The 24,383-nt window shown below is 40.1% G+C and overlaps 1 pseudogene; it reads left to right on the top strand.

The window, feature by feature from the left end:
- LOC142175703 (uncharacterized) overlaps positions 1-24,383 on the top strand; it is a 155,042-nt pseudogene that overhangs the window by 61,290 nt on the left and 69,369 nt on the right.

Here is a 24,383-nt window from a genome sequence, read left to right as displayed (position 1 = left end):
CATTAGTTCATGCCTATTTGACTTAGTCTCTTCTTGAGAAAGAGAGACAAAGTCTAGAAAAACTTGGCAAATTTGGATGAACTCAAGAGATTGATAGTCCCAATTAAAGGGTTGAATCTAGAGATAGTAAAACCCGACTTGAGCATTTATCAACTGTTTTGTGCAATACCCATTTGGACTTGAGAAAGCCAAATTGGGCAAAACCACTCTCTTACCGAGAGGTATTGAGTGGGTAATTATGTGTTAATTGCTATAATACACCCCGACCAATGAAACTTGCTCTAAAGCCCACAACCCGTTAAGCAAACACCTAGGTGGTGGAAGTCACAGCCCTAGACCTTTTACATATTTGAAAAACAACAACCAAAACATCATTCCTTAGTTTCATATTTTACATTTGCAAACCATAGCATAATTTAGAAGTAGAATCAAAACAAAGATTGTGGAAGTGCATCTTAGACACTTTACGCGCTTAGTTCAAATATATACCTAATCCCATCTACGCTCCATGTGGATTCGATCCCGATTCTTAGTTGGGTAATTATTATTGCAATCGACTGCTTCACAACCCCAATTTGAGGTGTGACTTGGGCGAGATCAATTTTTGGCGCCGTTGTCGGGGAGCTAAAAACTGATTTAGCTTTATATTTGGTTTTGTGTGCGACTCGTCTTCCTTTCCTTCCGTGTTACTAATCTTTTTTGGTGAAACAATTGTAGGTACAAAAATGGCTCTCAACAACAATGATCCTCTCGGAAACTTGCCATTGGGGATGACGGAGAGGATGACCAAGTTGAAGAGGTTCCTCTTGAACAACAAGCAAATAGATGAGGCCGCCTGCCTCAAGACAATGTTCCCATTCCTTCCCCACCTCCACCAAGAGCGTCTCCACAGCGGGTGTTGCCAAACGAAGGATCTGCAAGTGCCATAGTCACGCCCCATATTAGGGCGGGCAACTTCCAAATCACTAATGTTATGCTCACATTGCTAGAGCAACGGGGATTCTTCACCAGGGCTCCGAGTCAAAATGCATACAAACACTTGAAAGGGTTTGTGGACACTTTCTGGGGGAGCAAACAGACCAACATCTTCGAGGATGCTCTTAGGTTAAGGAAGGCTATTTCCCTTCTCTCTACGGGGGAAAGCCTTGTATTGGTTAGAAAGATTGCCAAACCATTCTATCCGCACATGGGATGAATTGGCAGAGAAATTCATTTCCAAGTTCTTTGCTCCTGAGCATATGGTTACTCTTAGAGATGAGTTTCTAGCATTCAAGCAAGAACCCAATGAGCCTTTGCATGAGATATGGGAGAGGTACCGTACTATGGTGAAAGAGTGTCCAAACAATAATATGACGGAAGCTATGATTCAACAAACTTTCTATAGGGGGATCAATACTACCAATCAATGCATGGTCAACCAACTTTCTGGTGGAAATTTCATGACAACACCATATGCTGAAGCTTGTGAGATCTTAGATGAAATGGTGGATACTTCATCGGCATGTCAAAGTAGAGCAAATGTTCCTCAAGGTAATCCAAATGTGATTCACCTACATAAAGAATTGCATGATCATGGGCAAGCAATTGTCGACTGACCACCACGATGAATCAATTAGCCAAACCTCAACTTCAATAAGTTCAAGGTCCTAAACAAGTAAATGCAATGGAAGGTGTAAATATAATGGTGAACAAGCGAAGGCAAAAGGGTCAACAAGTACAAAACCATGCGGAACAATATGTGCAAGAAGATAGTGGATTTGACCAAGATGAATCCTACAATGAACAAGAGGAGGAAGTGCAATATGTGAACAACTTCCAAGGGCAAAGAAACAACTCTCAAGGCCCGAATCAACAACAATGGTGATCTCAAGGTAATCAAGGAAATTGGAACTCAAACAACCAAGGCAATTGGAGTGGTAGTAACAACCAAGGTAATTGGAAAAATCAAAACAATCAAGGCAATTGGAATGGTCAAAACAAAAAAGGCAATTGGAGTGGCAACAATCAAGGATATTGGGGAGGCAACAACCAAGGGGGTTGGAACAATAACCAAGGGAATCTGGGGTCGGGATTTTAAAGGCCCCCGATGTATCAACAACCAAGTAACCCGCCTCTTTATCTTTCGCATGGGCCTAGCTCTTCCAATAATGAGATGGGGCGAATTGAGAACATGTTGAAACAAATGAAGGAGAAGAATGCCGACTCCGATGCTCAACTAGCCTCTTACAACTCTTCAATTCGCAATTTGGTAGTTCAATTGGGGCAAATCTCACAAGATTTGAACACTCGTCCTAAGGGGGCACTACCAAGTGACACGGTGGTGAACCCGAAGGGTGGGAACAACACGGGACAAGCCATGGCCATGACTACAAGGAGTGAAAAAGGTGAGGATGAAACCACCTCAAGTCAAAGAAAAATTGTGGATATGAACAAGTGATTCAAGAAGATGAGATTCCAAATAATGTGGTGCAAGCAAATGACGAAGTGAGAATTGATATTGATGAAAATGTGGAGGAGACTCAAGAAGAAATGAACCCGTCTAGGGAACACATTGTTGACATACCGGAACCAGTAGTGCCAAAGGCTAAGGCACCAATGCCAAGGCCTCCTCCTCCATGCCCTCAAAGGCTTTCCAAGTAAAATGGCGATAACTAATTCAAGAAGTTCATTGACATGATGAAAAGCTTATCTATTAATGTGCCATTGGTTGAGGCTTTGGAACAAATGCTCGGATATGAAAAGTTCATGAAGGATTTAGTGACAAAGAAGAGGTCGATGAATTGTTAGACTATAAAGATGACACATCAAGTGAGTGCAATTGTGCACTCAATGGCTCCTAAATTAAAAGATCCCGACGTTTTCACAATCCCTTGTACCATTGGAAGCGCCGACTTTGCCAAAGCTCTTTGTGATCTAGGGGCGAGTATCAACTTGATGCCCTACTCGATTTTCAAAACGTTGGGGATTGGGCAACCAAGACCCACTTTTATGAGGCTACAAATGGCAGATTGTACTATGAAGAGACCATTAGGTATTATTGATGATGTGTTGGTCCGTGTTGATAAGTTCAACCTCCCGTCGGACTTTGTGATTCTTGATTGTGAAGTAGACTATGAGGTACATATTATTTTGGGTAGACATTTCCTTGCTACGGGAAATACTCTTGTTGATGTGGAAGCCGGTGAGCTCACCTTCCGAGTGGGTGATGAAAAGGTGGTTTTCCATGTATGCAAATCTATGAGGCAACCGAATAGCAATGAAGTTTGTTCATTTGTGGATTTGGTGACCGATGTGATTATTGATTATGCTATTTCCACAATGAATATTGAAGATACTTTTGAGGCCGTTTTGCTTAACCTTGATGATGATGTTGAGAAGGATGGTTATGTGGAATGTGTGAATGCATTGCAAGTAATGGGGTCTTACACTTATGAACCCCGAAAATTGTCCTAGGATCTTGAATACTGGAAGACTCCTCCAACAAAGCCCTCAATCGAGGAGCCTCCCACTTTGGAGTTAAAGCCATTACCTCCACATCTCAGGTATGAATTCCTTGGCCCTTGTTCTACTTTACCGGTTATTCTTTCCTCCTGTTTGACAAACGTGCAGGTAGACTCCACATTGGCGATGCTACAAAAGAGGAAGAAAGTTATCAAATAGACATTGGCCGATATTCGGGGTATAAGCCCCGCCTTTTGCATGCACAAGATTATTTTGGAGGAGAATGCCAAACCCTCTATTGAACATCAAAGAAGATTAAATGAAGCAATGCAAGAGGTGGTCAAGAAGGAGATCATAAAGTGGTTGGATGCTGGGGTTGTTTACCCCATTTCTAATAGCTCGTGGACCTCTCCGGTGCAATGTGTCCCAAAGAAAGGGCACATGACGGTGGTCACCAATGACAAGAATGAGTTGATTCCTACAAGAACGGTGACCGGGTATAGAGTGTGTGTGGACTATCGCAAGCTCAACAAAGTCACTAGGAAAGATCATTTCCCACTTCCCTTCCTTGATCAAATGCTTGATAGGTTGGCCGGTCGTGCTTTCTATTATTTTCTTGATGGATATTCCGGCTACAATCAAATTCGTATTGCTCCGGAGGACCAAGAGATGACTACTTTCACATGTGCCTATGGTACTTTCGCATTCTCGCGGATGCCATTTGGGTTATGCAATGCACCTGCGAGTTTTCAATGGTGTATGATGGCTATCTTCACCGACATGCTGCAGGAATCTCTTGAGGTCTTCATGGATGTCTTTTCAGTGGTCGGGAATTCTTTTAATGATTGCTTGAAAATTTTGGATAAGGTCTTGGCAAGATGTGAAGATACGAACTTGGTACTCAATTGGGAGAAATGTCACTTCATGGTCGAGAAAGGTATAGTCCATGGCCACAAAATTTCAAAGAATGGTATTGAGGTCGACAAGGCTAAAATAGAGGTGATTTCTAAACTTCCACCCCTACATCCGTGAAGGGAGTGAGGAGTTTCTTGGGTCATGCGGGGTTCTATCGCTGTTTCATCAAGGATCTTTCCAAGGTGGTGATCCCCTTGTGTAAGCTTTTGGATAAGGATGCCAAATTCTATTTCAACGAGGATTGCATGAAGGCATTTGAATTTCTCAAGTTCAAATTGAAAAATACTCCTATTATTACCGCACCGGATTGGAGCTTGCCTTTTGAGCTCATGTGTGACGCAAGTGATGTGGCGGTCGGAGCAGTTTTGGGGCAATGTATCAACAAAATCTTCCTTCCGGTTTACTATGCTAGTAAGACCATGAACGATGCCCAAGTCAATTACACGGTGACCAAAAAAGAGCTCCTTGCTATTGTCTTTCCTGTGGAGAAGTTCCGCCTGTACTTGATGGGTACAAAGGTGATTGTCCACACCGATCATGCAGAGCTTCGGTACTTAATGAGCAAAAAGGATTCAAAGGCGAGGTTAATGCGGTGGGTGCTTTTATTGGAAGAGTTTGATCTAGAAATCCAAGACCGCAAAGGCAGTGAAAACCTAGTGGCGAACCACTTGTCTCGCTTGGAGGAGGATGGGAGGCCATATGACGGCCTTGAAATAAATGCTTCTTTCCCCGACAAGCAACTTCTAGCCATTTCAATGACCGAGATGCCATGGTTCGCCAACTTAGAAAATTATCTTGTGAGTGGTATAGTACCGAATGAGTTCTCTTCAAACCAAAGGAAGAAGCTCAAACAGAATTGCCTTGACTACTATTGGGATGAACCGTACCTCTTTCGGATTTGTATCGATGGTGTGATTCGACGATGTGTGCCGGAGAAAGAACAAGTGAAAATTTTTGAGGCTTGCCACTCTTCACCATATGGTGGTCACCATGATGAAGCGAGAACGGCGGCAAAAATATTGAGTTGTGGATTCTATTGGCCTACTCTATACAAGGACACAAGTGATTTAGTCAAGCATTGTGATGAATGTCAAAGGGCCGGTGGGATTACTAAGAAAAATGAGATGCCCCTTCCCACCATCTTGGAAATTGACATTTTTTATGTGTGGGGCATTGATTTCACGGGACCGTTCGTAAGCTCTTGTGAGAACACCTACATTTTGGTAGTTGTGGAGTATGTATCGAAGTGGTTGAGGCTGTTGCTCTACCTAACAACGAAGCTTGAAATGTGGTGGCATTTTTGAAAAAGAACATTTTTACAAGATTTGGTACTCTAAAGGACATTATAAGTGATGGGGGATCACACATTTGCAACAAAGCTTTTGATACCTTACTCACCAAGTATGGTGTCACTCACAAAGTCTCGACCCCCTATCACCCTCAAGCAAGCGGACAAGTGGAAGACTCCAACTGGGAGATCAAGAGTATTTTGTCAAAGACAGTGAATGCTAACCAGACGAATTGGTCGAAAAACCTGGATGATGCTCTATAGGCTTATAGGACGGCTTACAAAACACCGATTAGGATGTCTCCATACCGGTTGGTGTTCGAGAAAGCTTGTCACCTTCTGGTGGAACTTGAGCACAAGGCTATGTGGGCATTGAAGAAGCTTAATCTTTAGTGGGATGTCGCCGCCAACTTAAGGATGGCACAATTGAATGAGCTTGATGAATTTCGGTACCATGCATATACAAGTTCTTCCTTATACAAGGAGAAGATGAAGAACCTTCATGACAAGTACATTCGGAACAAGGAGTTCAAAGAAGGTGAACTTGTATTGTTGTTCAATTCTCGGCTACGACAGATGTTTCTGGGAAAGTTGAAGTCTAAATGGAGTGGTCCGTTTGAGGTTGTGATTGTGACACCCTTTGGTGTATTAGACTTGAAGAATAAAAATGATTAAGTGTTTAGAGTCAATGGTCACTGGGTGAAGCATTATTTGGTAAAAGTTGATGATGGCCACGTCGTGGCATTGATTCATTTCAAGTGATTGATGGTAATGTGCGTCGTGCCACGACGTTAAATCAGGCGCTTCTTGGGAGGCAACCCATGTTTCTTTTTATTTTTTTATTTTTCTTATTTTTTAGATAGGTTTTGTCTTGTGTTAACTGGTTTTGAAGTGAATTGTAGGAATGAGTGTGCTTTGCAGGAACTATGCTCAAAAAATGGCTAAGTGTTGAAAAAGTGTTAACCACACATTTATTGTGCGGACCGCACAATATTGATTTCCACAGCAGAAAGGAATCTACGGCCGCACAATTCTTTTTGTGGACACACAAATGGAGACCCAAAAATGCAAACTCTCTGAAGTTTGCAATTGCAAAGAAATGGCCAATCTGCGGCCGCACTTGGAATTGTGCGGTCCGCACAAATATCTACATTCACACCCAATTTTGTGCTGACCGCAGATCTTCACTGGCATCAGGTAAAGAGTGCGGACCGCACACAAAATTGTGTGGCCACACTCATCTGCACATTTTGGCCTAAGTTGGTCAACCTATAAATAGGCCCTCCTCTCACTGTTTCAAACTTTACACACTTTGAACTCTTGACACCAAAGCAAGCACAGTGCACACAAATTGTTTCAAACATCACACTCATTTCATCAGCCTAGATTCTCCCTTGCATCCTTTATCACGGGTATGTTCAATTCATGTTTAGATTTTTCAAATTTTCATAGTTTTTGTTATTAATTAGTATAGTTATTTTTAGGCCTAAAATGTCAGATAATTCATCATGTAAGCTTAAAGTTGTGTGGGTAACTTCATATGTACTCATTGGGGGTTGGGTAAATCATGTACCATGTCTATATTGCAAATACCATGTCCAAATTGTGCTAAAATGCTAAAACCTAAGTTCACTTTCGTGGGATTTTGAATTGTGCGGCCGCACATGAAATTGTGCGGTCCGCAGATCCTTAGTTTTAAGGCAAGTTTGTGCATTCAATGTGCGGACCGTAGAAATATTTGTGTGATCGCAGATCCAAACATCAGAAATCTGCGGCCACACTCATAATTGTGCGGCCCGCACTTTAATTGTGCGACCTCACTTCAAAATTGTGCGGTCCGCACAAGGCATTTTACCGCCGCAGTCAGAATTTTGCGGACCGCACTTTTCCCTTTGCATACTGTTTTGTCTGCAACTTTTTATAGCATGTTTCTGAAATTTAACTGAATCATGTTGCTTTGTATTGCAAACAATGGTTCGATCAAGAGGTCGTGGTGATACTTATAAAGGGAGGGGTGAACCCTCCCGAGGCCGAGGCATGGGTACTCAACCACTTGTAGTGCAGAAAGGGATAACAAATAAACCAACCATGGGGAGAGGCAGGGCCACAGAGCCCGCTGAATCAAGTTCTTATGTCATGTCTAGGGAAGCTTCTGAGGGCCACTCTATAGAGGCACAACCTGAGGCCCAATCTCAACCACCACAGTTCCCTGGGAGATACCAACTCCTCAATGAACCCTCCACCTTAGCAAGTTTTTCTGAGGGTTCGGATGAAGGCAGCTAGGGTTCAAAACCTTTTTCTACACACACTCCCCCTGCACCAGTCGTAGTGGATGATGATGATGATATTCCAGATGATGGTAGAGGGGGTGATACTAGAGTGGCCGGCCTAGAGAGGTCGAAAAAGAAGAAGGCCTGGGAAGACAGATTTGTGAGCCTGACAGCATTTACCAAATTGAGAGAGTGGTGGCCCCAGAGATCGCTTACACTTGAGCGACAAATTTCTTTTAAAGGATTTAGATAGATTCAATCCGAATGTGGCTAAACAGTTCAGGGAGAGAAAATGGTAGACTTGGTTCACTCAGAGTGTAATGGATGCCAAAAAGCATTTAGTACGGAAGTTCTATGCCAATGTGGCGCATATCAAGAAGGGTACTAAAGTGACCAAGGTGAGGAACTTGAAGGTCAGATTTAATCAGAGCACTCTGAACACCTATTTGGGGTTAGAGGAGGTGGAGACAGTTTAGTACTTGGAAAACTTTTCAATGGGTGATGCATCTCGCCCTTGGCTAGCAGAGATCTTAGCCTTTCCAGGACCACCACCACCATGGATCACAGTTGGGGTTCCCATTACACGAGCCACCCTCAACTTTGAGGCAAAAGGGTGGCAGACATTTGTGTGAAGACGCATAGACCCGAGACGGAATGAGAATAATCTTCCAATCCCCAGGTTAGTCTTAGTGGCATCTATCATGTTCTGGTACGCAATCAATGTGGGTGCCATCATGTCGGCCAACATGTCGGTGGTTGTCAGGCAGGCTGAGATCTCCTACCTGTATCCCAACACTATCACAGAATATCTCACAGATGCGGGGTGGAGCCGAGGAGCTGTGATACAAAGGTTCGGGCTAAGAAGCCTTTCTCCTGGTATATCTCAAGGACCCAAGGAACCCAAAGAATAAGGGTAAGGAGACTACTACCTTAGGCCAGTCTGATGAGCCATCAGTGGTAGTTGCAGATTCTACTTCCATGCCTTCCACAACAGCCGGGCCTTCCACTGAGATAGCTGTCATGCCACCACCTCCATCTTCAGGGCCACCAGCATCAGTATCAGTGCCTTCTTCCCCACTTATCCACTCATTGTGTTGCGAGTCTCCTAGACATTGGCGAGTCTCAACAACTGGATGCAGACAGCTACTGCAAAGCGGTCTGACATATCCAGTGTTGTTGCTGCACACTCTTCTACCCCAGCAGCACCACAGATTCCTTCGTTAGTGGAGGAAACATTGAATAAGATCTTGGACAATCATAAGACCATCATGGATACCTTGGTGGCACATGGAGGAGCAATTGAGGAGTTAGGTAAACATGTGAAGAAGATGAGGAAATCACAAGCCTCGAGGAAATCAGTGGACAAGTTGAGACGTGAGGTGACCAAGATAGCAGCAGCTGGTGATCTTCCATTTGATTTACTGATGGAGACAAATCCATCAGTACCAACAGACCCAGCAGTACCAGTGGCACCAGCTGGCCAGCCTGACGAGCCAGACCTTGCTGCCTACACTGTTGAGGAGGTGCTCCAGATGTTCACCAACCCCACTACTCCCCGAGCAGAGGATGATGAGATCTAGTTGGAGGAGCCCGAGGGTGGTGATGCTGCTATGCATGCTGAGACCATATAGGGAGTTCTCTCTACTCTCTACCCTTTTTGATTTTGATTTTTGTTAAGCAATAGGACAATGCTTATTCTTATTCAGGGGGGTGGTCTATTTTGATTGATTTTGTAACGACCCAACCAGTCGTTTTGACTTTTAGAACCCCGTCCCCCTAAATAAAACTTCCCATATATGCTTTAAATGATTTATGACTTGTGGGGATGGTTGGTTCGGGATTTGGAAGTGTTTATATTGAAATCGGAACACTTAGTTCCTTAAGTTGGCTTTAAAAGGCTAAGTTTGACTTTGGTCAAATTTTTGAGCAAACGGACTTAGATCAGTGTTTTGACAGTTTTGGTAGGTCCGTATCGTAATTTGGGACTTGGGCGTATACCCGAAATCAAATTCCGAGGTACCTAGCCCGAGATATGGAATTTTGATGAAACAATTTAAAAGTTTAAGTTCAAATAGTGACCGGATATCGAATTATGTGCAAATGACCCCGGAATAGAATTTTGATGATTCCAACAGCTTCGTACGGTGATTTTAGACTTAGGAGCGTGACCAAAATTGTATTTGGAAATCCGTAGTGAAATTAGACTTGAAATGGCTAAAACAAGAATTTAAGTTTGGAAGTTTGACCGGGGAGTTGACTTTTTGATACCGGAGTCGGAATACAGTTCCGAAAATTTTCATAGCTCCGTTATGCCATTTATGACTTGTGTGCAAAATTTGAAATCAATCGAAGTCGATTTGATAGGTTTCGACATCGAATGTAGAAGTTGGAAATTTTAAGTTTCATTAAGCTTGAATTGGAGCATAATTCGTAATTTTAGCGTCGTTTTATGTGATTTGAGGTTTCAAATAAGTTCGTATGATGTTGTAGGACGTTTTGGTATATTTGGTTGAGGTCTCGAGGGCCTCGGGTGGATTCCGGGTGGTTAACAGATCGAATTTGGAATTTGAAGAAGAGTTGAGGCAGTTGATATCTGGTGTGATCGCGGGTGCGAAAAATCGATCGCGGGTGCAAAAAATCGATCGCGGGTGCAAAGCCGCAGGTGCGAAAAATTTTGCCGCGGGCGCGATGATCGCTGGGCAGTGAGTGTTTAAAGTGGGGATTTGAGCATTTTTGCTCATTTCTTCATTCTTGGACGATCTTGGGAGCTTCTTGAGAGGAGTATTCACCTAGCAACTTGGAGGTAAGTTAATTCACACCTATTGCAAGTTAAATACATGATTTATATATGGATTTAGACATGAATATTTGTAGAAATTTGGAGTTTTGAAGAAAAACTTAGAAATTGGTATTTTTGATTTTTCACCACGGAAATGGTAATGGAATTGGGTAAATATTATATATTCAAGTTCTTGAGATTAAGGGTAACGTTTTCATCTAAAAATTTTCAGAATCCGAGCACGTGGGCCCGGGGTAAATTTTAAGAATTTTACCATTTTGGATAGGGTAATTTATTTAATAGATGAATTTCAAATTTATTGAACATATATTAATTATTTTATATAACTTTTGGATAGTTTCGGATTTTTCGGCATCGAATCGAGAATTTTACGCGACGCGATAATTGGAAAGTGGACTTTGAGACGAGGTAAGTCTCTTGTATAATCTTGTGATGGAGAATTACCCCATAGGGATTAAATTGAATAATTGTTGCTAATTGCGGGGGCTACGTACGCACGAGGTGACGAGAGTCCGTGCGTAGCTACTATTAATTCTAAAGTTCGGGTAGTTTAGGACTCAAAGTATGAATTACTTGTGTAAATTGTATTCCTTGATTAATTAATATTAATTGATATATTAATATTAATTTATATATATGAATATATTGTGAATTGTTAGATAAAGATATTAAAGGATGGAAATCTCATATGCTTGATTTTCTGTTTAAATCAATTAATTGTTAAAAGAAATTGTTCTCCTCCCAAATTTATCTCATAATAATTATACTCTCCTTCCGGAGGTACATAAGAAAATGTCCTCCTTTCTTGTGGAGCGGGCCGAACGCCTCGGCAGGATAGATGCATCTATGGATCGCGCTGCACGTCCCTCGGCAGTGTACACGACACTCTGGATCGGGCTGTATGTCCTCGGCAGAAATCGTGCTTAATAATAATAATTACACGATACTTTAATAATTTATTTCAGCTTGCGAAGCTAATTGATAAATTGGGAAATCCTTGGAATTTAATGAATTATTATTCTTTCTTGTTAAGGAATTAATTGTTATTCCTGTAAATGAGATAATGAGATTTAATTGATAAATTGAAAATTTATTGAAACTGAATTGCAGCTTGTAAAGCCATTTGATAAATTGGAAGTTCTATTGAAATTGCATGATTTAAATAAATAAATTGGAAAATTGTTGCATTTGAAGGATTATTTTTTATTATTTCTGCTAATTGAATAAAATTATTGTTAACTCTGTGAACCATGCTAATTTGAATAATTATAATTTATTCCAATTATTATTATTGACCCATAGTGAGTGTCAAAGTCGGCTATCTCGTCTCTACCACTTCGAGATTAGGCTTGATACTTACTGGGTACACGTTGTTTTCGTACTCATACTGCACTTGCTGCACATTTTATTGTACAGGTACATATATGCATAGCGGCCTTGTGGGCGCAGATGTGTGGTTAATAATTGTGGGGACATAGGTGATCTGCATTCAAAATTACGATCCGCAGCTAACAGAGTCTCCTTCAGAGTTATTATATTTTCCTGTCTAATTTGTATTCTGGACAGATGCTGTATTTTATTTTTAATTTCCTAGTAAATGCTCATGCACTTGGGACATCGGATTTTGGGAATGATTGTGAATTATTTAGAAATTAGTTGCTAAAACTATTTATTATTTACTCTATGAGTTTTATCTTTACAATTTCATTGAAGAAATTTTTATTTCAAAAATACTAAAATGGGTAATTAAGTTAATTGATTATGGTTGGCTTGCCTGAAAGTGGTGTCCGACGCCATCACGGCCTTTAATTGGATTTTGGGTCGTGACAACATGGTATCAAAGCACTAGGTTTACTTAGGTTTCACGAGTCATGAGCATGTCTAGTAGAGTCTTGCGGATCGGTATGGAGACGTCTGTGCTTATCTTCGAGAGGCTACAGGGCTGTTAGGAATACTCCCCTTCTTGATTCCCCATCGTGCGATTCGATTCCTTTGAGGCTTATGCCTACATTTCCTTCTGATTCAATCTTATGCGACGTGAAGCGCTTGTTATAAATTGGGGATCGAGGAAATTTTTAATGGTACTACAGATGTAGTACATGATACTTCTCCCTGTGTAATAAATTGGGCTATTGTCGTCGCCTTGCGAAAGGCCGCTCTGTCATTTCAAATTAAGTATCAGTACTACCTAAGGTTTTGAAATTTGGCATTTATTGTTACGACAATTCGTGTGTTATTATCGCACAGTGTTTATGTAATGGTAGAATGCCTGTCTATGTGTCAGGGAAGTAAACGACTTGAAAGAAGGTTTTCTCAGTACATGATTCAGAGGTTCCATGTTTTAATTCCAGCGGAGAAAAGGCAATCGAACTATGAATGTTCAGGTTTGGGGTTGATGGAGTAATGAAGCTTGATATTTTTGAGTGTGGTAGAATTCTCAATTTTTATGTGGTGTCATCGCCTTGTAAAATGCATTAAGGTTCACCGGTGTTATGGTTTTCTTCAACTCGCCTTCACGACGGGGTGTTAGGAATTTGTATAGGGGAAACCGTCGTTAGAGATCGCGGTGTGCAGTGATTCAGGATCGAAGCAGTGTTTCTAGTGTTGATGTCTTAAGAAGGATGATCGTCAGAAAGGTTTAAAGCTGGTAACGAGTTATTGGTTCAAGTGCTATAGATACGGATTTTGAGTTAAAACAACAACTGGGCAGCGATGGATGAGGAAGGACATGTGGTAGGTGCCTTGCGGTGGTTAGGCTCCGAAAAGGCCAAGTGTAAGAAAACAGAAGTAGAGTAGTTGCTTAAAGGAGATGGATGACCAAAGTGGGAGAGTGCCAAGGTAGCACATGGGTTACGTGGTAGGATGATTACACGTCTTGAGGAACGTTTGGAGTGATTTGGGATGTAGAATGGACAATGACTAGGTCTACGGACTTAAGTTGTAATATTAGCTGCTATATTGAGGAAGATTGGATACAACACGAGGGAGTTGCTTGATATGAAGAATGATACAACATGACTTTGGATTAGAAGGTATTGTCGCACCTCTAGTTGACGTCCATGAGGAGTGAACAGACTGGTGTAGCTGGTGAATGAGCCTGGACTCAGGATGATCTACTGATTTCGTAGTATTTGCACCTAGTGCAGCGACATTGGAATATGTCGGCATATAATTTCCACGGGTGGGTTATCTCCTGTGAGCAGGTTAGCGGTTGCATGGTATCGATGAAGCTTCCGGTAAGAAATTTAATATGTAAATGTGGCTAGTGGTTCGGAGTATTTATTAAAGGTTAATAAAAGGATTTCGAGAAAATTTGGCGAGTTGCGTGTGTAGGATCATGTCAACAATGAATAAAGAATCTTGGTGGATTCCAACAATTTTGTAATTGTAGCTTCAAGCTAAGTGGGAGAGCCCCACCATCTATGATTGGACTGCGTAGTGTCAACTTGTGCGGTTTCTGGTTATCGGTGTATTAGTGGGTCATTACGACTAAGGAAAGAAAACATCGGTGGTAATTTAAGCAAAGGATATGGGGAATGTGTGCCATATTTGGCCTTATCAATTCATATTCAGGTTGGTAGGAAGACTCAGAGTTTATGCTTCATGTAGATGTAATGCACAGGGAAAGTGAGACAGTCGGGTGTTTCCTTGAGAAAGTGTCCATGTGCTAGCAGGGCCTTGGAATTGATCATGTTTTGGAACAAGGCAGAGCAAGTGACTCTCAATAACGGTCCTAGTGGATTCAAAAATTTAAAGTGTGGTGCCTAAGGATCTCGAGTCCGTAGTATGGTTGAGTATCGAGATTTTATAACAGATTATGAAACGGGGTTCGGAGTACTCTGCGTTATCTTCAGGTTGTGGTGTAGCAATAGAGAAATGGAAGAAAATAACTTTGGATTCATAAAAGAATTTTTAGAATGGATGTACCAATCGAAGATGTGAAAGTTTGCACAAGAAGAGATATGAGATAATTAGTGGGTTTTGAAATAGCGTGGTCTCGTGAAATAAGGTCATTCGGGATGAGTACAGATTTGAGTTCGTGATGTAATTAATGGAGATATTATTATTTCTAAGTAAAGTTGGGAATAAATTGAGAAAAGACGGATCGGCTAAAAATGGTTGAATCGGCACGATGGTGGCAATGATCAGTTCCTTCAGCGCATTGAATTATGCATGTGATTTGTGGCGTTTCGTGCGAGGCTTGACGGTTACCGTAATTGATTTTATTTGGAGAAATTCAAGTATTATGACATGTTATGTGTAGAGGGATCCCAGAAGAGTTATGGTGGTTTAGACCACTACTTGAGGCTGGTATTGTTTTATGGATATGGGAATTCAGTCACGTGTTGCAATGGTTCTCTTGAAATGATTTAAGAAGAAGGTTTCTATATGATAAAGTGTTTACCCTATTAGTGGTTCGGGAGTTATGATGGAATTCTTTTACTCCTGCGCATTGGCGTGGTTAAGTGCACTAAGTAGCATGGGATTCGAAAGTTGAGGATTTAAGATTTCGGTTCGGTGTTGACAAGGATGTCATGAGCTCGGATGAGCAGGAAAGGGATTTAGATGTTTAAAGTAAGATGGTATTGTTTTTGGCATCATCTAAGGTCGATGTCAGGTGTAAGAGACCTTGTGTATTGATTTGTGGATTCTTGATATGCTTTACAGCATTAGTGTAACCGGTAGCATGGATGTGCAGACTTGTTACCTGGTGCGAAAGGTTATGGGAGCGTGTCTCACGGAAAGATTGTATAAGAGTGACATGTAGTCACTTGATTTAGTGAAGATTGAAACCAAGTATAAAGATTGTGGTAATATCGCTGATTCGAGAACTTATGCCCGGAAGGCGCTTGGTTCATTTGGTTGTCGACTGTGGAAGTATTGTTCCGGTTATGATGACTATTCTTGTATGTTATGGGAAAAAAGGGTTATTATGAATACTTGAAAGGTTATTAGCCTAGTACGATGCGATCAGAATCGTCTTGAGGTCTGTGGATGGATTTAAATATGAATACGGGCTCTATATCAGACCGGATGTGTTCATTTCAGCATAAAAGCTCCCTATGTAGGAGTATTCGGACGTTGGATGTCATTTCGTCGTCGGTTATTTCATGTAATACTATATTGTACTGTGTGAGTTATGAAACAGCTTGATAAAATTCTTATGTGTTGAGGTTCCGCGTAGCGATGGTGTTATGTGAGCAGGATAGCTCTCGAGATTCAGATCATATATCGCGCCTTAGTTGTGCTTGAGTTTTGTAGCGTATGGCGCTGTCGATCCTTCCAAGGATGGTATTATGCACTTAGCGTGCTTGTGTCCGATGTTCGGATATTTTGTAAGTAATGAGCATTCTAACTCGGTAAGTATTATTTTTCTTTATATAGATTCTTTTTGTGCGGATCTGGTTGCACGCCGCAACAGTGTGATGTTGAGTACAGTTCCCTATATTCTATTTTGTGTGTTTTGTGTCTCAATTTCTGAGAAAGGTTTATGACACCTTTTCAGTTGTTTAATTAGTCACGTGGGTTGAGTAATCCTTTCCATAGTCTGTTTTCCTTATGTATCGCAATCGAGTCCGTAGCTTATTAGCTCATTGTGCCACCATATGAGACTTTTTGTCATGTCTGAGGTGGCTTATTGCCCGAGCAACTTATACTAAGTGAGACGAGGTTATTGGATCTGGGATCAGTACGATCGATTATATGAAGTATAATAAAGAGCAAATACCATTATTTGGTCCATAATGAGGTAATGGTTCTTGTCAGAAGGAGAAACTCAATAATTTGTTGACTCAACAGTTAATTATGAATTTCTACACATTTCTTCCATCGTGAAAGCAGTTCAAGAGTTGGAACCGGAATTATAGGTATCATGAGGTGTATTGTGAACATCAAATTCGTGGAATTTTGGCTATTGTTATCAGAGGATGTTATTATAGTCATGTAAATGATGCGGTGCATGGTCTAAATTCAACAAAGGTATTGGTGCATCGTGTAGTGATTGATACGACATTCATAGGTTGGAAACAGGCATGGTGGAGAATTCTGGATGTTAGAATTGGGCTCTAAGGCTGGAGAATCTTCAGATTGGCTCGAGATAATGTGCTCAATTAGGTGTGGTAGCACGGGTAGGTGCTCGAAGTGTTAAACTGTGATTTTGGACAACTCCGGAACAGTCCTTAGCACATTCGAGGACGAACGTATATTTAAGTGGGAGAGAATGTAACGACCCAACCGGTCGTTTTGACTTTTAGAACCCCGTCCCCCTAAATAAAACTTCACGTATGTGCTTTAAATGATTTATGACTTGTGGGGATGGTTGGTTCGGGATTCGGAAGTGTTTGGGTTGAAATCGGAACACTTGGTTCCTTAATTTGGCTTTAAAAGGCCAAGTTTGACTTTGGTCAACTTTTTGAATAAACGGACTCGGATCAGTGTTTTGACAGTTTCGCTAGGTCCGTATCGTGATTTGGGACTTGGGCGTATGCCCGGAATTAAATTCCGAGGTCCCTAGCCCGAGATATGGAATTTTGATTAAACAATTAAAAAGTTTAAGTTCAAATAGTAATCGGATGTCGAATTATGTGCAAACGACCCTAGAATAGAATTTTGATGATTCCAACAGCTCTGTATGGTACTTTTGGACTTAGAAGCATGATCGGAATTTTATTTGGAAGTCCGTAGTGAAATTAGACTTGAAATGGCTAAAACAAGAATTTAAGTTTGGAAGTTTGACCGGGGAGTTGACTTTTTGATACTGGAGTCGGAATACAGTTCCAAAAGTTTTCATAGCTCTGTTATGTCATTTATGACTTGTGTGCAAAATTTGAGGTCAATCGGAGTTGATTTGATAGGTTTCGACATCGAATGTAGAAGTTGGAAATTTTAAGTTTCATTAAGCTTGAATTAGAGCATAATTCATGGTTTTAGTGTCGTTTTATGTGATTTGAGGTTTCAAATAAGTTCGTATGATGTTGTAGGACTTGTTAGTATATTTTGGTTGAGGTCCCGAGGGCCTCGGGTGGATTCCGAGTGGTTAACAGATCGAATTTGGAATTTGAAGAAGAGTTGAGGCAGCTGATATCTGGTGTGATCGCGGGTGCAAAAACTCCATCGCGGGTGTGAAGCCGCGGGTGCGAAAAATCGATCGCGGGTGCGAAGCCGCAAGTGAGAAAAATCTATCGTGGGTGCGAAGCCGTAGGTGCTAAAATATTTGCCGCGGGCGCGATGATCGCTGGGCAGTGAGTGTTTAAAGCGGGGATTTGAGCATTTTTGCTCATTTCTTCATTCTTGGACGATCTTGGGAGCTTCTTGAGAGGAGCATGCACCTAGAAACTTGGAGGTAAGTTAATTCACACCTATTTCAAGTTAAATACATGGTTTATATATGGATTTAGACATGAAAATTTGTAGAAATTTGGAGTTTTGAAGAAAAACCTAGAAATTTATATTTTTGATTTTTCACCACGGAAATGGTTATGGAATTGGGTAGAAATTATATATTCAAGTTCTTGAGATTGTGCGTAACGTTTTCATCCGAAAATTTCCAGAATCCGAGCACGTGGGTCCGGGATAAATTTTAGGAATTTTACCATTTTGGATAGGGTAATTTATTTAATATATGAATTTCGAATTTATTGAGCATATATTAATTATTTTATATAACTTTTGGATAGTTTCGGATTTTTCGGCATCGAATCGAGAATTTTACGTGATGCGATAATTGGAAAGTGAACTTTGAGACGAGGTAAGTCTCTTGTCTAATCTTGTGAGGGGAAAATTACCCCATAGGGATTAAATTGAATAATTGTTGCTAACTGCGGGGGCTACGTACGCACGAGGTGACGAGAGTCCGTGCGTAGCTACTATTAATACTAAAGTCCGGGTAGTTTAGGACTCAAAGCATGAATTACTTGTGTAAATTATATTCCTTGATTAATTAATATTAATTGATATATATATGAATATATTGTGAATTGTAAGATAAAGATATTAAAGTATGGAAAGATATTAAAGGATGGAAATTCCATATGCTTGATTTTCTGTTTAAATCAATTAATTGTTAAAAGAAATTATTCTCATCCCGAATTTATCTCATAATTAATATACTCTGCTTCCGGAGATACATAAGAAAATGTTCTCCTTTCTTGTGGAGCGGGCCGAACGCCTCGGCAGGATAGATGCATTTATGGATCGCGCCACACGTCCCTCGGCAGTGTACACGACACTCTGGATCGGGTTGTACGTCCTCGGCAGAAATCGTGCTTAATAATAATAATTACACGATACTTTAATAATTTATTTCAGCTTGCGAAGCTAATTGATAAATTGGAAAATCCTTGGAATTTAATGAATTATTATTCTTGCTTGTTAAGGAATTAATTGTTATTCCTGTAAATGAGATAATGAGATTTAATTGATAAATTGAAAATTTATTGAAATTGAATTACAGCTTGTAAAGCCATTTGATAAATTGGAAGTTTTATTGAAATTGCATGATTTAAATAAATAAATTGGAAAATTGTTGCATTTGAAGGATTAGTTTTTATTATTTCTGCTAATTGAATAAAATTATTGTTAACTCTGTGAACCATGCTGATTTGAATAATTACAATTTATTCCAATTATTATTATTGACCCATAGTGAGTGTCAAAGTCGGTTATCTCGTCTCTACCACTTCGAGATTAGGCTTGATACTTACTGGGTACACGTTGTTTTCGTACTCATACTGCACTTGCTGCACATTTTATTGTGCAGGTACATATATGCATAGCGGCCTTGTGGGCGCAGATGTGTGGTTAATAATTGTGGGGACATAGGTGAGCTGCATTCAAAATTACGATCCGCAGCTAACAGAGTCTCCTTCAGAGTTATTATATTTTCCTGTCTAATTTGTATTCTGGACAGATGCTGTAATTTATTTTTAATTCCCTAGTAAATGCTCATGCACTTGTGACACCGAATTTTGGGAATGATTGTGAATTATTTAGAAATTAGTTGCTAAAATTATTTATCATTTACTCTATGAGTTTTATCATTACAATTTCATTGAAGAAATTTTTATTTCAAAAATACTAAAATGGGTAATTAAGTTAATTGATTATGGTTGGCTTGCCTGACAGTGGTGTCCGGCGCCATCACGGCCTTTAATTGGATTTTGGGTCGTGACAGATTTGATATGACATTGGCCTGTAATAACTATAATACTCTCTTTTTATCTTTATTTTCTTTTTCATTATGTATATATTCCTCCCTCTCTATTGATGTATATATTCTCTTTCCCATTCTCGGTTTGTATATTCATTTTTTGCTTTCAGTAGTTTATTTCATAGTTTATTTATTTTGTTTCTTAGTAGTTTAGCTTCTTATTTACTTTAACAACTTCTTTTTGATTTAGTAGCTTCTTTTTATGTTTAAGTGATCAATAAGCCTTTGGCTTTCTTAATGCCACGGTTCTTTCCAAAGGTGGTTTTTGTGTGAACCTGGTGACTCTTCCCAACGATGGATGGCGTGACAACCTTCTTAAGGGATTGAGTCCATTTTTGATGTTTGGGTAAAAACAGTAGTAATAATGAATAAAAGGGTCAAGCATGCCTCACTTGGTACCAACACATTTAACTACACGTTTATGGTTTAAAACAAGTTCTTCAAAAGTAATGGCTCTAGTTAGTGACCTTGTGACTCCTGTGTTGACTTAGGCAATCATCGAGAGGTTTAGTTGAACAATTAGCGATTTTCAATCTTGAATACGGTTGTTGTGGGCCCTCGACTCCATTCTCTTCAACAATCCAGTTGTGTGAGAGGTGAGATGTTTTGTTACAAGTCCAAGTACCCGTGCGAATGGTCTAGAACTTGCCCCGAATATGTTTCTAGGCGAAATTCTAAGTTTTGCTTGGCTTGAGAAGTGATTGTAGGCTCTCCTTGACCCATTTTGAAATTTTCCATGGCCCACCAATGATGTTATCCCTAGTGAACCCTTTTGAGCCTAAAGCCTTTCTCATTTGATAACCATGTTACAAGCCTTTACCGTTTTGTAGTGACCCTCTCTTGGCACCCGAGCTCTCTTTAACACTCATGAGAAACAATTGATAAAAACATAAGTTTAGGGGAGAGACGAGTAGTTTGAAAGTGGTATCAAGGTACAAAAAGAGAAAAGAAATGAAGAAAAGGAAAGGCAAAGAAAAATAAAGAAAGAACAAAAGAAAAAAATACAAAAAGAAAGTGAATATGAAGAGTTGATGGGATTCAAAGAAAGGCAAAAATTCAAAGCATGGAGAAAATAAAGAAGAAGAAAATGAATATCATGACCAAGAAAGAGTGATGTCAAGTCTCTCTAGTTCCCCTAAGGAAGAAGAAAATGACTCAAAGAGTCGGCAAAGCATGAGCCAAAAAGAGAAAAGGGAGTGCTTAAGGAAAGATGATCCCGTTTTATTCTAGCATTTCCTACCTTAGTCCTAAAGTCCTCATTACATGCCAAAAAATCCCTACGTGATTTCAAACCGAGTGGGCTTACATTAGTGGTGATTTACATGAGGGGCAAGCATATGGTACTTAGAGCTGTACTTGTAACATTCTTTTGAGAGTGATGAGCGAACTTTTCACAAATCATTGAATTGAGTGCTTCATTCTTAAGTGAGATAAGCTAACGGAGAGTAGAGGAGGAGGAGTTTGGGTTCCACAGTGACCTACATGAAAGAGCAAACTTCCTTGATGAGTAAAGTCAACTCTTGATGCTCAAGTGTCACATTTGAGCTATTTATGCTTTAACCTTCAAAATATTGCCTTGTTGATAATTCATGAGTGTGTGGGTAATTGTTGGTCCCCAATTGATGTGTGTTTGATTCACCGTAGATTAGCTGAAATAACTCTTGTCTTGTGAAGGTGGGAATTACCTTATTTGCTTGAGGACAAGCAAAAGCTTAAGTTTGGAGGAGTTAATAAGTGGGGATTTTGACTACTTATTTGGGCCTTTTTTGACTTTCGTTTTATTTCAAAAATGTTTAAAGGTATTCCCGAAAACTGATAAAATATGTTTACTTGTAGGAGTATTGGAAAATGAGCCAAAGTAATGAAATTCAACTCAAGAAGGAGTGTTTTTGAACAAGGACAAAAGTCAAGCAAAAAGGCTAAAGTGCAGGCCGCAGAATTCTGTCTGCGGCCGCAGATCATAAAGATATTTTGACAGAGCTACATTGAAAAGTGCGGACCACACAATAATTGTGCGGCCGCAAAAGTAAAGGTTTAGAGAGTTTGAAATGTGAGACCATCAAGAAGTGCGGACCGCACTATAATTGTGCGTCCGCATAAATCAAAAGTGTGGCCGCACTCAGAATTGTGCGTTCCGCAGAACTCAAGAGATGCGACCGCAGTTCAGAATTGTGCGGCCGCAGAAACCACTCTTGTAAAGAGATACAGCAAAGTGCGGACCGCACACAGAATTGTGCGTCCGCAGAACCTCCGAAAGGGCAATTTTGTTCGAAAATTTCAGCTGTTTATAAATAGTCTTTTTTGACGCAATTAAGTTAAGTTTTGAACACCTGAAAGTTTGTAGCCGTTTTTCTTTACTGTTTTAGGAAACTTTATCATATCTTGTTGATTTGACATTGGTTTTTCATCTAATTATCATTAAATATGAGTTTAATAATCTTTTCTTCTTTATTTTCTTCATCACCCACTATGAGTAGCTAAATTTCTAGCTAGGGTCTTGACCCAACCCTAGTATGGGTACTTAATGGGTGTTTGATTTAGGTCTTGTTTATGATAGGGTGTGAAATATTTAGCCTAGTTCTTGCTTATAATATTAGAAGTAATGGTTGCAAACATTAATTCATGCCTATTTGACTTAGTCTCTTCTTGAGAAAGAGAGACAAAGTCTAGAAAAACTTGACTAACAAGAAATTGGGATGAACTCAAGAGATTGATAGTCCCAATTAAAGGGTTGAATCTAGAGATAGTAAAACCCGACTTGAGCATTTATCAACTGTTTTGTGCAATACCTATTTGGACTTGAGAAAGCCAAATTGGGCAAAATCACTCTCTTACCGAGAGGTATTGAGTGGGTAATTATGTGTTGATTGCTATAATACACCCCGGCCAATGAAACTCGCTCTAAAGCCCACAACCCGTTAAGCAAACACCTAGGTGGAAGTCACAACCCTAGACCTTTTACATATTTGAAAAATAACAACAAAAACAGCATTCCTTAGTTTCATATTTTACATTTGCAAACCATAGCATAATTTAGAAGTAGAATCAAAACAAGGATTGTGGAAGTGCATCTTAGATACTTTACGCACTTAGTCCGAATATATACCTAATCCCATCTACGCTACCTGTGGATTCTATCCTGACTCTTAGTTAGGTAATTATTATTGCAATCGACCGCTTCACAACCCCAATTTGAGGTGTGACTTGGGCCAGATCATAGGGCAGGCAGAAAACTGACCAAAGTTGGTCAGTAATGTTGAATTTCTGGGAATATATTGTACATTAACCGACCAACATTGGTCGGTAATGTGCAATTTATATTTTTTTTATTAGTTACCGACCAAGGTTGGTCGATTTTCTGGATTTAATTTTGGCAGAAAATGCCTGTTTCGGTAGCTACACCACCTTCCAAATAAAAACAGCATACCAATACCCCAATTCACATCTAATGACCACCAATTCACCACATACAACCCCTAATTCATCACAAATCCTACCAAATATCCAACAACAACAACAATAATCAAACATCCAATTAATACTTTAAAACTAACAAAATAAAGGTCAATTGAACATCACAATCCAAAACCAAGCAAAAACTAATTACAACAAGTTCAAAATTGTTCAATCTAATTCAAAACTGGTTCTATTAGTCTAGTTCAAAGTATATCAATGTATTGGTCAAGGGGTGTTTTCTATAACATCATTATCGTCTAATGAACTTTCATCTATAATAGGGTATAGAGAACGGTCTTGTGGAGGACGGGAAGAACGATCACGGGGAGGACGGGAGGAACAATCACGAGGAGGACAGGAGGAACGATCACGTGGAGGCCGAGCCTCTGGCGACGGCTCACGAGACTCGGGCAATGGAAAAGCACCAGTAGAAAGGAGAGTTCTGATCTGAGCTTGCATACCAAGGATTTGAGCATCTCTAAGCCTTTCTCTTTCCTTGGCCGCATCTAGCCGGATGTAAGCTTTGTCAATGTCTCCCGCATAGCCGAGAGGCTCTCCCTATTAAGTTCCTCACCCTGTGAGAAAGTCCCTATTCCTTGCATTTCATACCTATAGCGATAGAATTTGTTCGTAGGAAGCCCGTATACCTTTCCCCATTTTGGACCGCCAACAACCTCCAACCATATTCTTTCAGCATCCTCGTCCGAAGGTTGGGTTGGCTCGCCCGATTCACCATTGCCTTAACAAATCATCCCATAAATGCTAGCCTTCGGGTTGTGTTTTGTCTTACCTTTAACATCCATCACTGTGTTGAACAAATTGTCAAAATAATTCCTCTCAATATGCATGACATCAAGGTTGCGTCGAAGAAGATTATCCTTCCAATAAGGCAACTCCAAAAATATACTCTGTTTCGTCCAATTATGAGTAACACTATATCCGGGGAATCTAGAAGGTGGAGCCTCAGTAACTTTACAATTAAAAATTAATTAAATAATTTTTAGT

Source organism: Nicotiana tabacum, chromosome 22 (genome assembly GCF_000715075.1).
Source record: "Nicotiana tabacum cultivar K326 chromosome 22, ASM71507v2, whole genome shotgun sequence".
Classification (NCBI taxonomy): domain Eukaryota; kingdom Viridiplantae; phylum Streptophyta; class Magnoliopsida; order Solanales; family Solanaceae; genus Nicotiana; species Nicotiana tabacum.
Note: the sequence above shows the minus strand (reverse complement) of the source record. Positions and strands in the feature narration are given on the sequence as shown.